This window comes from Argiope bruennichi, chromosome 5 (genome assembly GCF_947563725.1).
Source record: "Argiope bruennichi chromosome 5, qqArgBrue1.1, whole genome shotgun sequence".
Lineage (NCBI taxonomy): Eukaryota > Metazoa > Arthropoda > Arachnida > Araneae > Araneidae > Argiope > Argiope bruennichi.
This window is the reverse complement of record NC_079155.1, coordinates 81,078,903-81,090,009: the sequence shown is the minus strand read 5'-3', so window position 1 is coordinate 81,090,009 and position 11,107 is coordinate 81,078,903. Positions and strand designations below refer to the sequence as shown.

Sequence of the window (11,107 nt, the reverse complement as noted above, 5' to 3'; positions counted from 1 at the left end):
TTTCAGTAATGCCCATTTGACCGCTAAACATTTTTTTCTTTCTAATTCCTCCACTTTTAATTTCTCCTTCCACATTTTCATGTACTTAACATTATAGAAAAAAATATATATATATGTAATGATATTTTAATTCTAATTTCAATTTAATTAATTTCCAAGATTTTATCTTAATTTAGCCCATAGTAACTTCATTCTAAAAATATTCTCTTATTTCGTGATCCAATTCCACTTTCGGTTTAATTAATCCTCTATAAAACTAATGTGCCATCAGTACTACGTATCAAGTGATACTTTCATTGCCCTTATCAGAGGTCAAAACATGTATTCCATCGGGCTTGGCCGGAAATCCTATATTATATAAGACTAGTGATCATTTGTTTCACACTTCTTCACTTCTGCTTTTGTGCCGCGCTGCGTCTGCTTGTAAATAAATTGCTTTTCACGAAATGGATATTAAAATTAATTTAAAAATATAACATGTCTCTTCAACGTCTTAGAACCTGCATTCTACGTCAATCAAAAAAAAATGCTACATATATATATATATTGACTTACGTTCAACACTAAAAAAAACTGTCGAAGGTTTTTGTTCTCAATGCACAATAAAATATATATATATATAATGTAATCGTTAAAAATTCAAAATTGAGATTTTGAGGAATCTACACATTTCTGGCCGTATCAACTATAAAATATCATGTCATAGATGCCACCAAACAAATTCAGTATGCAATCACCCAGTAGTGAAACTGTTCGTGGAAGATCCAACATTTACAATCGTATTCGCACGGACTGAATGTATATCAGAAGGTGTAGGATGTGTGAACCTTACCTTTTGAAATTTATATAAATTATTTTTTCTAACATTATAGCAAAGTGTAATTTTAAAGACGAATTAATAACTTGTTACTTTAATGTCATTTATGTAATTATTACATAAATTATTATACACATAAAATTTTCAATATTCCACATTGGAATGATTTGCTTTTAAGTAACTATGCATTAACATCAAAAAAGAAAAGCAATAGGAGTGGTTTTCCCGAATCTGTCTCACATACTCACCAACACAAACCACCTCTGTGTCATTAAACGCATTTCATTGGTGAATAATAATTATGAAACAGCCTATTAAAATGCGATCTTTACTGATTAATCAGTATGGGGCGGTTAATACTTAGCTACCAAATATCCAATGAGCAGTTTGGACTTCTTTTTCCCGAACTAATGAAGCAAAAACTTAGCAAATAAATACAATTACACTGACAATATCACATACCAAATTACATACATTTAGATCAATGTGTTTTTCAGTTATCGCGTTTACATGCTTGAGAAAATAGACTGATAGATGGTCAACTCATTTCCAAATTTGATTCCGAATTTGAAAGGTATCTATTCTTGAAATTTAAATATGTAAACCAAATCTTATCCATCGGTCTTTCTTCATTTTATAACGACCTTGTTTACCTATACTTGGATAGCCAGAGTTTTGTGGATTTATTTAATTCAAAATTTCACAAAAATTTGCAGTAAAGATCATATACCAAATTTCATTCGTATAGTTTTAAGCGTTTTAGTTATTTCATTCACAGACAGAGAGAGACAGACATATTCCAAAAACGTGTTCATAGATGTCTGAACTGTGGTGATTCATGAAAATCTCGATTTCGATTATTTTGACGATTACAATACTAGATCATAATCTATTTCGTTTATGAGAAAGTAAAATTCAAAACCAATACATTAATTAAATACAAATCAAATCAATACATCTAAAGTATTTTTATTATTGAAAGTTAAAAACACATCAATTGCTATTATAGCATCAATTGTTATAATTTAAAAAAATATCCCTAATTTGATTGGAGGTCGGATAAAATTCTATATAAAATGCTTTTATGTGTACATATAAATTCAGCAATATAAGACTTCTAATTTTTTTTTATATTTGTCTTTAATTCATAATATACAAATTTTAAAATCATTGCTTCTTAATTATCTATTTTTATTTACAAATATTATCGTATGTCAAAATATAAAAATTTAAAATTGATTTTTTAAAGAAAATCGCCAATAAATTTAAATCTTATATATAATGACTATAAACAGAATATTTTAAGTGCAAATAAACATAGGCATAAGTAATTACTATCCCATTTGTATTCCTTCTGAGATAATATTTGCCCAAATTTATGAAATACTTTTATAAATAATCGCAGTATTAGTCAAATAGATTAAGTTTATTGATAGTGTACATAAACATAATTGAAAATCTAAAGCAATTTCAGGTGACCTGACCTTGTCTAAGACTACTTCAATAAAATGATATTTTCCCAAATTTATGGAATGTAATTACAAATAATTTCAGCATTAGTTAAATAGTTTAGTGTATTAGCAGAATACATAAGCGTAATTTAAAAAGTATAAGTAATTCCGAGTGTACCAAGATCTGGCGGGTTTATCTAACACTTCTTCAGAACAATATTAAATTCTCTGGCTTTTGTTCATGTCTATGATTGTTTTGCCTTATGGATATAAGCACTCTGACAGAAATTACAGGTGATGACTTCAATTTATTATTCCTTTTCTGCTGTACAACATTGCACTAATCGAAAATTGTCTGCTTCCTAAATATAACAAAGGTAGATTGTCAAACTATGTGAAATAATTAAGATGCTATTTCTACTTTCTCCTCTTTTTACTTTTTCATACACGTAGCCACTAAACTAAATAAGCAATCGATTTCTTTTTGTTCCATATTTAAAATTTAATTTACATCTTTCATATAAGAAAATGAGAAATTTGTATTCAATTTTTTTTTTCGCATCCTGCTGTAATTAATATTTCTATGTTGAATATCATTCAGTCACTTAGTTTGAATTTAATTTTGGTTCAATATTTTAGTTTTTAAGTTTGTAAATTTGTGAAAAATTATTTTAAGATTCTGTACCATTTATAACAAAGAAATGGGAAATATATAAAGTCTAAACCACAAAAAAGTGAAGAAAATATGAAAAGCACTTTTAAAAATGTATCAAAAGCACTTTTATTAATGTATCAAAAAATATAAAATAAGCTTTCTTTAATCCAACATTTGGTTGTCAAAACGAACTGAAAAAGCATCATAAAGAAAATTTACTAAATTTCACCAAAAACACGCTTAATTTATTATAAATCTAATTAAAATACAATATACCTTGAATAATTCTAATAGTGTCACAAGATTTTATGACTCTTTCTTTTACCATTTTTAATTTTTAATGAGCCGAAAATTGTTTTCATTTTTAGCATAAAAAAATAAAAGTACATTTTTTCGTTATTTTAATCTAAATAAATTATTATCATGTGAGAACATGATATCGTTTTGGTTTGAAGTTTCTGATACTACAAAATGCACGGGCAGATAATTGACGATTTATTGCTTTTGAGCATCAATTTTTCGTTTTTAAGATAATTAGAAAATGACAAAGAACGTTGCCACATATGCCGACTTATCGCCAACAAAAAGTTACAACTTGGCTCGAATTTCTGCCATGTACTCGATTCTCCTGTCTGGCCAATAAAGGGTAGGGTCGTAAGAAGTTATCTACGCTTAACTAAAAGGCGATTTTCTAAAAGTTGATGATTGCCAAATACAATAGGCACGTGTTCATTCCAAACCAATTTAAATCAGATTTTCACAAAAAAAAAATTTTTGAAATTCAAACTTTTTTTGGGATGGAAAAAAGCCATCATTTTCTAATTATCGGCGCATACGTAATCTGAGTGATTGTTTTAAATCAGTTTAAACTGGTTGATGACTTAAATTAATTAAAACAAACAATGACAAATAATGTTCTCGCATGATAACATAAAATTTATGATAGTAAATTTCAATTTTAATTTAACTTCCTCCGGTCTATTTCAGGTTCTAACTTTCTTCTGTGGCACATCCGATGCGTATATTTTCCGTGCGAATAAAGATTTTTAATGAGTCAGACTTGTAGACTATTTCATGCAATTAGACAAGCATTCTCATTTATTTAGTCGGCACAAAGCGGACAAACAGAGGCCTTTAATTCAACACCCTTAATTAAAAGGATCTGCACTTTGGCATAACTGCTCGCTCTTTTCATGAGAACAATCTCTTTAATGAGCCGCCATTTACATTTCAGCCCTTCTAATGGTTTCTTTTCAGCATAATTTGCAATTTAAAGTAGCCATTTCAGATCTCAAATCTAAATTTAAATTTCAAAGGCCTTTTGTATGAAGAATAATGTTTTCGCGCCCATAACCATTCCATTTTAGGATACCAGGTTTATTCTTTTTATACTTTTAACCCAAAAAATATTCGTTTCTGTAATCTATACTTATAATAAAGCTCAATGTGTGTGTGTGTGTGTGTGTGTGTTGGCGCTCTACAGGCCAGACCGTTTGACATACAGCTACCAAATTTGGTACATGTATACCTTGGAGGTCGGGAATGTGCACCTGGGGTTTCTTTTTTCGAATTTTTAATTAGAATTTTAATTATTAATTAAAAACTAACTTTCCCGCCAAAAAAATCTTTCATTTTCCTCACCGCCAACTTCTCCGCCAAAAAAAATCTTCCATTATCCCCAGCGCCAAACGAGAAAGGCTTCAGTTTTTTTTTCTCCCAACAGTAATGAGGCTAGGGTTAAAATTTTTTGGCGGATTATTTCAATCGGTTCTGTTTATTTTCTTAATGTTTTATGCATTTAAAATTAAACATTGTTAATTAATCCATGTTTCACATTCATTCTGAAGTGCTTTTGAATTAAAATAAAACAGAATAAAGGAAATTAAAAATTTCTAATCCGCATAGCGTTACCCCAACTGGCGTAGAAAAAATCACGTATTTGCGTTACGTAACCGGCGAAGAAAATTCACGCATGCGCATTCTGTTCCGACTGTTGCCATGACAACCATTATCAACGGACGATTTAAATTATTTTTAGGTTAGTTGCATGCTTTTGTAAGTAAATTGTATTTATGTGAGTTACATAATACAATACATCGTTAGTACATCGTTTTTTAAGTAGTTTTTTAAACCTGTTTTCGACCGATTATTTTAAACGATTCATTCTATTTTCTTAGTGTTTGATGCATTTAAAATTAAACATTGTTAATGAATCGATCTGTTCATGATGAATCTGAGAAATTTTTGTTGACAAATTCTTGAGATATTACATAAATTAGGAAAGATATACTTTAGTGCCCATAAAGTTTAGACGCTCAGTGACTCTATTATCAGTAATCAGATTATAAAAAAATGCTTTGTTTCAGTAAAAAATATTATTATATTAATTGAAGATAAATTCTTTCCACTTTAATTTAAAGCATAAATTCTACGGGTGCTAACAGAAAATGAGAGAGATACATATTACGTTATGACTGAAGGCCTTTATAATATTATGAATGAATTATATGATAATCAAAATTTGAAGTTTTAAAATATTTTGATGAAGAAGCTATTAAAGTAGAAATTGCATAAAATATTTAATTATTAAAATTTTAACGAACATTAAGATTGGCGAACCGGCTGGTCGCCAAAGGCGGCTAGTACGTATATATTTTTACGATCTACTCTTGTTTTCTAAGATTCTTCAACAACTAATGCAAGGACATTAATACGCATTATGAAAACTGTTAGACATTTAAAGAAAAACCATGCGAAAGTTATTTTCGGATCCGAATTTTACTGTCCTTGTGTTGTTTTTCCAATCCTGTTCCATGATCTCAATGAAAGTAAACAAACCGATGATTCGAACCCGACCTTTTTGCGTGTTTTGTGGCTGACAACAATCGCAGTGCTAATCGAGCGACTATTTTAATTTCGGCTCGTGTCGTAGTTTTGAGAGAAGAGATGGCTATGGAATAGGAGAAATGTGTTTTTATCTCTAAGAGGGAGAGCGTCGACTGTTTGGCTATGCAACTGTGTGTTGCTTCAACATTTTAACTATGCCTATTGGTTATTTTAGACGGTTTGAATCTGAGGTCTGGTAATGTTGATTTAAGTTTTTATTATTCAACTTATTATTTTGATTGCTCCAGCGACGATCACATTGACTTTATTCTTGATTTTTAATAAAAGTCATTTTTTTAAGAAACTGCTTTCATCCTTATGCCTTCTTGACACAAAAATTTCACTGCTTGCTTTACTAAAGTTTGGGTTAGTTTACCCTAAAGTGAAACAGAGTTGATTATGAGCCTAGAAGGATAACAGTTGGTTATAGGCCCAGATGTTTTAATAAAATCAAAAATAATTTGACATTATATGAATTTTTATGTCTATTAAAATATAATTTAAAAAAAATTAAAGTCATTTAAAAATTAAAACCAGTGGAAATTATCACGCCAAAACTCATACTCTCATACTCCCCGTACTCTCTAATGAAAACTTTATTTCTCTCTTTCCACATAAATTTGTTGGCCTAAAGTAAGGTCGCTAATTCCTTCCATGGAAATAATTACGAAATATTGATCTTCAGTGTGAATTTAGAATTTTCAGTGTATCTGTCATGAGATCCTTGATGATTATTTTAGTGAATAATCATTGGCATGCGGTCAACAGAATTCGAAAATCGAATTTGCGATTTAGATTCCTTTTCTCTAACCGACTGAAAACAAAATTTGTCTTAATTATTAAAATCGAAAAGTCACTTACCAAATTTCATATATTTTAATCATTGTGTTTTTCAATTATCGCGTTTGAATGCTTGTAAAAATACAGACGACAGAAAGTCAAACTCTTAGGTTCCAAGTTTGCGAAGTATCTACACTTAAGATAATAAATCCGTGTACCAAATTTTATCTATCTAGGTCTCTTTATTATGTAATTATCGCATTAGCTTACATTCAGACATCCGATCAGACAGACTTCCTCTAAATGGATTTCCCTCAAAATTCGATAAAAATCCATAAATTTGGTGTTAAAAACATATACCAAATTTCATCTGTATAGTTCAAAGCGTTTTTGAGTTAATATGTTCAGATAAATGGACGGAACGACAGACAGAACGTTTCCAGAAATGTGTTTCTCAAATTCAGGGAGGTATGAAACGTGAAGATTCATCAAAATCCCGAGTTCGAATTTTTCGACTATTACAATAATGAGTACTGTATTTCCTTGATCAAAACCCAGTACAGACGCAGGAATTTTACAACTCTACACAATATGCAAAATGAGGCCCCTCTATTAATAAACTGGACAGTTAAACTGGCATCGGAATTTGACTCGTATCTATAGTTGTTTTCACAAGTCAACACCTAATTTCGTGGATTTAAGCCTTTGAATTTATAAGTTATTGTATTTACATGCATGTGAAAATACAGAACAACAGATAGCCAATCATTAGACGAATTTATTTCAAAAATCAATAATTGTCTATATTTTAGATACAAAACCTGTGCATCAAAATTTATGTACCTAGCCTTTCAGTTTTGTAATTATCGAGTTCACTTGTAATCAAACAGCCAGACAGACAGACTTCCTGTGAATGGATTTCATCGAAAATTTATTATAAATCTACAAATTTGGTCGTTATTTTAAATACTAAATTTCAACAAACTAGCTGAAAACGTTTCTGAGCTATCGTGTTCTCAGATAAGCTGATAGACATAATGCCAAAAATGAATTTTTTTGACTCTGAAGCATAAAGATTCTCGAAATATCGAGATTGAGTTTTTTGACAATTGAAATTATCCTCTATATTTCGTATAAGAGAAAGTAAAAAAGATGAAAACAGTACATTATTCATTTTTATTAAGAAATTTAATAAATGTTACAAATTAATTAAGGCAAAGTCATTCATTTCCTTGATACCTGTTAAAGAGGACTTTTAACCATAAATAAAATCTGTATAAACAAAATTGAGGCTCCAATTTTTATTTTCCCTACAGAAATCCAAACTCCAGAAAAAAAACTGTTATTCATATTTTCCGTACGAATACTACTATTAATAAGGAAGATATTAAAAATGGTTTAGAGGAGATGATAAATAATTTTTATTAATAAAAAAAAGTCTTGTTTTAATAACATATGTGCAGTATTGCACTAAAAAACATGGCGATATCCAAGATGTGTTTCGAGCAGGAAATTAATAGAGGCCAACACTTGGAAAATAGAGATATTTAAACAAGATTTCTTTTACCTTACTGATACTGAAAATATTTTTTTAAGTCAAAAACTATTTTGTGGTTCCCAGTTGTTTATAAATTATTACAAAATTTGATTACTTGCTTTTAATAATCGACGAAAAATAAAACTCGGTGTTGAAATTTCCTATCTGCTTATTATATGCTATAACACATTTATGTTGCAGCTCACAATGTGTGAATAATATTTTTTCATAATTAATTTTTTTATTAATAACTTAACGAAAAAATAATCTATCTGTAACTTCTAAAAATCGTTTGGGACAGTCTGTAAAAAACTTCTCCTTTTAATTAAAATTAAAGCTGTAGACGGTAAAATGATTTTTTATATTACTTTATATAAAATAAACTTTTATATTAATAATTACTTAAAAAGCGGTTATTTATACGTGAGTTTAGATTTAGCTCCTAATGCTAACATTAAACAGATTATTTATCTTTTACATACACGGCGCTTACTTAACAAGTTTGTAATGAAAATTTTTCATCAGTTAAACCATTTTTACTAAATTTGCAAATAAATATAAAATATCTCAAGTGATGTCGAGTATATCAATTAGTTAAAACATAAGAAGTTCAAAACAAAAAAAGATTAATTTTTGTTTATTGATGTGGACTGCTACTGACACATGGTATTATCTTTTCTTTTCTGTATTGTTTATAGCCACAGATTTGGCTCTAGAGCTTTATGAATCAGCGAATTTTAATTTTAATAACAATTTAAAACATTTTTCTTGTTTTATTTCACCCAATCGAGACTCATTTCAGACTGTTTGTGGAAAGAATTCCCGAACCAAAAAGGCGGAAAAATTTCTGCTGTTGAGGTTAGTCACAAAAAAAAAAAAAAAAAAAAAAACGTCATCTCTAATGGATTGACAACGGATCTTGGAAAAATTGCCACAGATGGTGGATCAGCATTACATATTGACGAAAACTGCCACTAATTTTTTTTTAAGAGGCCTAGTAAAATTCGCCTTCTTTACCATTAGTTAAACAACCATATGTAGAATTATATTATCACTGAGCAACGAGTTTTTAAAATGCGTACGAGAATTTTAAACATACATTTGCTTTTTTTGCATACATATAAACAAATATTATAATTATTTCCTTTTTTTTATTTTAATTTTCACAATCATAATTTTTACTATTATCTTCATGTAATAATATTATTATAATAAATTTTTTATTTCCCTCCTTTTTTTCTAATTGCTTTTATAATTTTAACATTATTTACTCTTTATTATTTTATTAATTCATGTTCTTTCCTTTATTAGAAATTTGTAGAGTTGGTTTATTATTTTTATTTTTAATTTACAATGTAACAACTGTCATTAACACAGTTAGACCTTTACTTTTCATCAAATTTCATACAACCGGGAGCACCTCGTAATTATGGATAAGAAGCTTCCGGCATGGGGGTTGGTTCTCACCACCCTGGTATGTACAGAAAAAGGTAGGGGTCTGGCTCCTCCATCGATGACGGGACGTACTTCCCAAGGGAAGGATTGTACCGTGACCGGTGATGAGCCTTAGGACTCAATCACAGTTCCAGCCAGTGTTGTTGAGGCGATCTGGTCATTTAGATTTTTTCATGTGCCTTCGGACGGTCGAAGCAGCTAGTATAAGGTAAACTCATCAAATTTCAAAGGCAATTAAATTCCATTAGACTGCTTTTTAATTAATTAATTTTATTCTTATCCAGAATAAAATGTCGTACCTAATTTAATCTCTTATTCCTTATGATCAAATTGCATAGGCACTTAAAAAAATCAGTGTATGTGTGTGTGTGAGAGAGAGAGAGACAGGGAGAGAAATCCTTAAATAGAAAGTAAAGCTTCACACCCATTCAACCAACCGTTAAGTAGTCACGTGAATATCTGATGACTTCCTATATGTATACATTTAGATTTTATTCGTTAGATTGACTTTTAATTAATTTATTTCATTCTAGATGCATATCTTTGAATCAAGCGTTTCCTACTGTCAAAGAAAACATGCAGTTCCTTATTCCCCAGGAGATTCGGCGGTCATAGTGAATAACTGTGCAATGAAGCCTGCTGGAAATCCATCTGCCGTAGAAAATTGAATGACATAATGCAACTCTGTTATTGAATGGAGACGTCTTTGGAGAAACAGTTTCCTGTAATTAAATCTCAGCTTTGGATTAATGGAGTAATCGAATGCCGCAGCAAATAAACTCGAGAACAGCTCCCGTCTCTCGAAATGGAGTTCAGCGTTTCTCTCCATTAAACATATTAGAACATGTGCGCCGCTTATACACACTGTATGTATGTGTATATATACAGCTTTTGAATAAGTTTTTATTCCAACAAAAATCTGATATTGAGAACAAGTTCTGCCTGCGTTCTGCACAGTGTTTTTGCTTTGTTTTCCCTGCTATTCTTTTTTATTTGAAAGTCATAACTTTTAATTATAAAAAATGTGCAAAATAATTATATTCTTTATATTATTATAATGTTACTTGGAGTTAATTAGTTTCCAAAATATGTTCTTATTACATGCGAGTTCATTAAACATATAATGTTTAGACTAGTATAAGATGGCCTTCTGTTTAAAAAAAATAGTCCAAAATGTTGTGCACAGCATAGTATTTCACTTAGGCTACATATTTACTTTTTGGGCAGTATATTCTCATTTAAAATAGGTTTTGTAAAATTTTAAATAAACTTTTAATAAAAATTTGATAACGCTTTTTCTCAATAATTCCACGATTTATTGTTTCACTAAATTCATTTTTAAATTCTAAAATTCTTTTAAACTAATATTTTTTATGATACATTCATTACAAAGGTCTTTACATATAAGAATAGTAGAGCATACGCAATATCTTAAAAGAGAGAAAAATATTTCATTTTAATATTTACGAACAGATAGGGCAGTTTTGCCTCCAATACCAGCTATTCAATGGTCATTTAACATAACA

At 29.5% G+C, this 11,107-nt stretch overlaps 1 long non-coding RNA gene across 1 annotated transcript; it reads left to right on the top strand.

Annotated features, from left to right (window-relative positions):
• Positions 1-5,906: 5,906 nt before the first annotated feature.
• Positions 5,907-10,871, top strand: LOC129968729 (uncharacterized). Its single transcript, XR_008784444.1, has 2 exons — positions 5,907-6,005; positions 10,115-10,871. It is a non-coding gene; the product is annotated as an uncharacterized LOC129968729 (long non-coding RNA).
• The last annotated feature ends 236 nt before the right edge of the window (positions 10,872-11,107 follow it).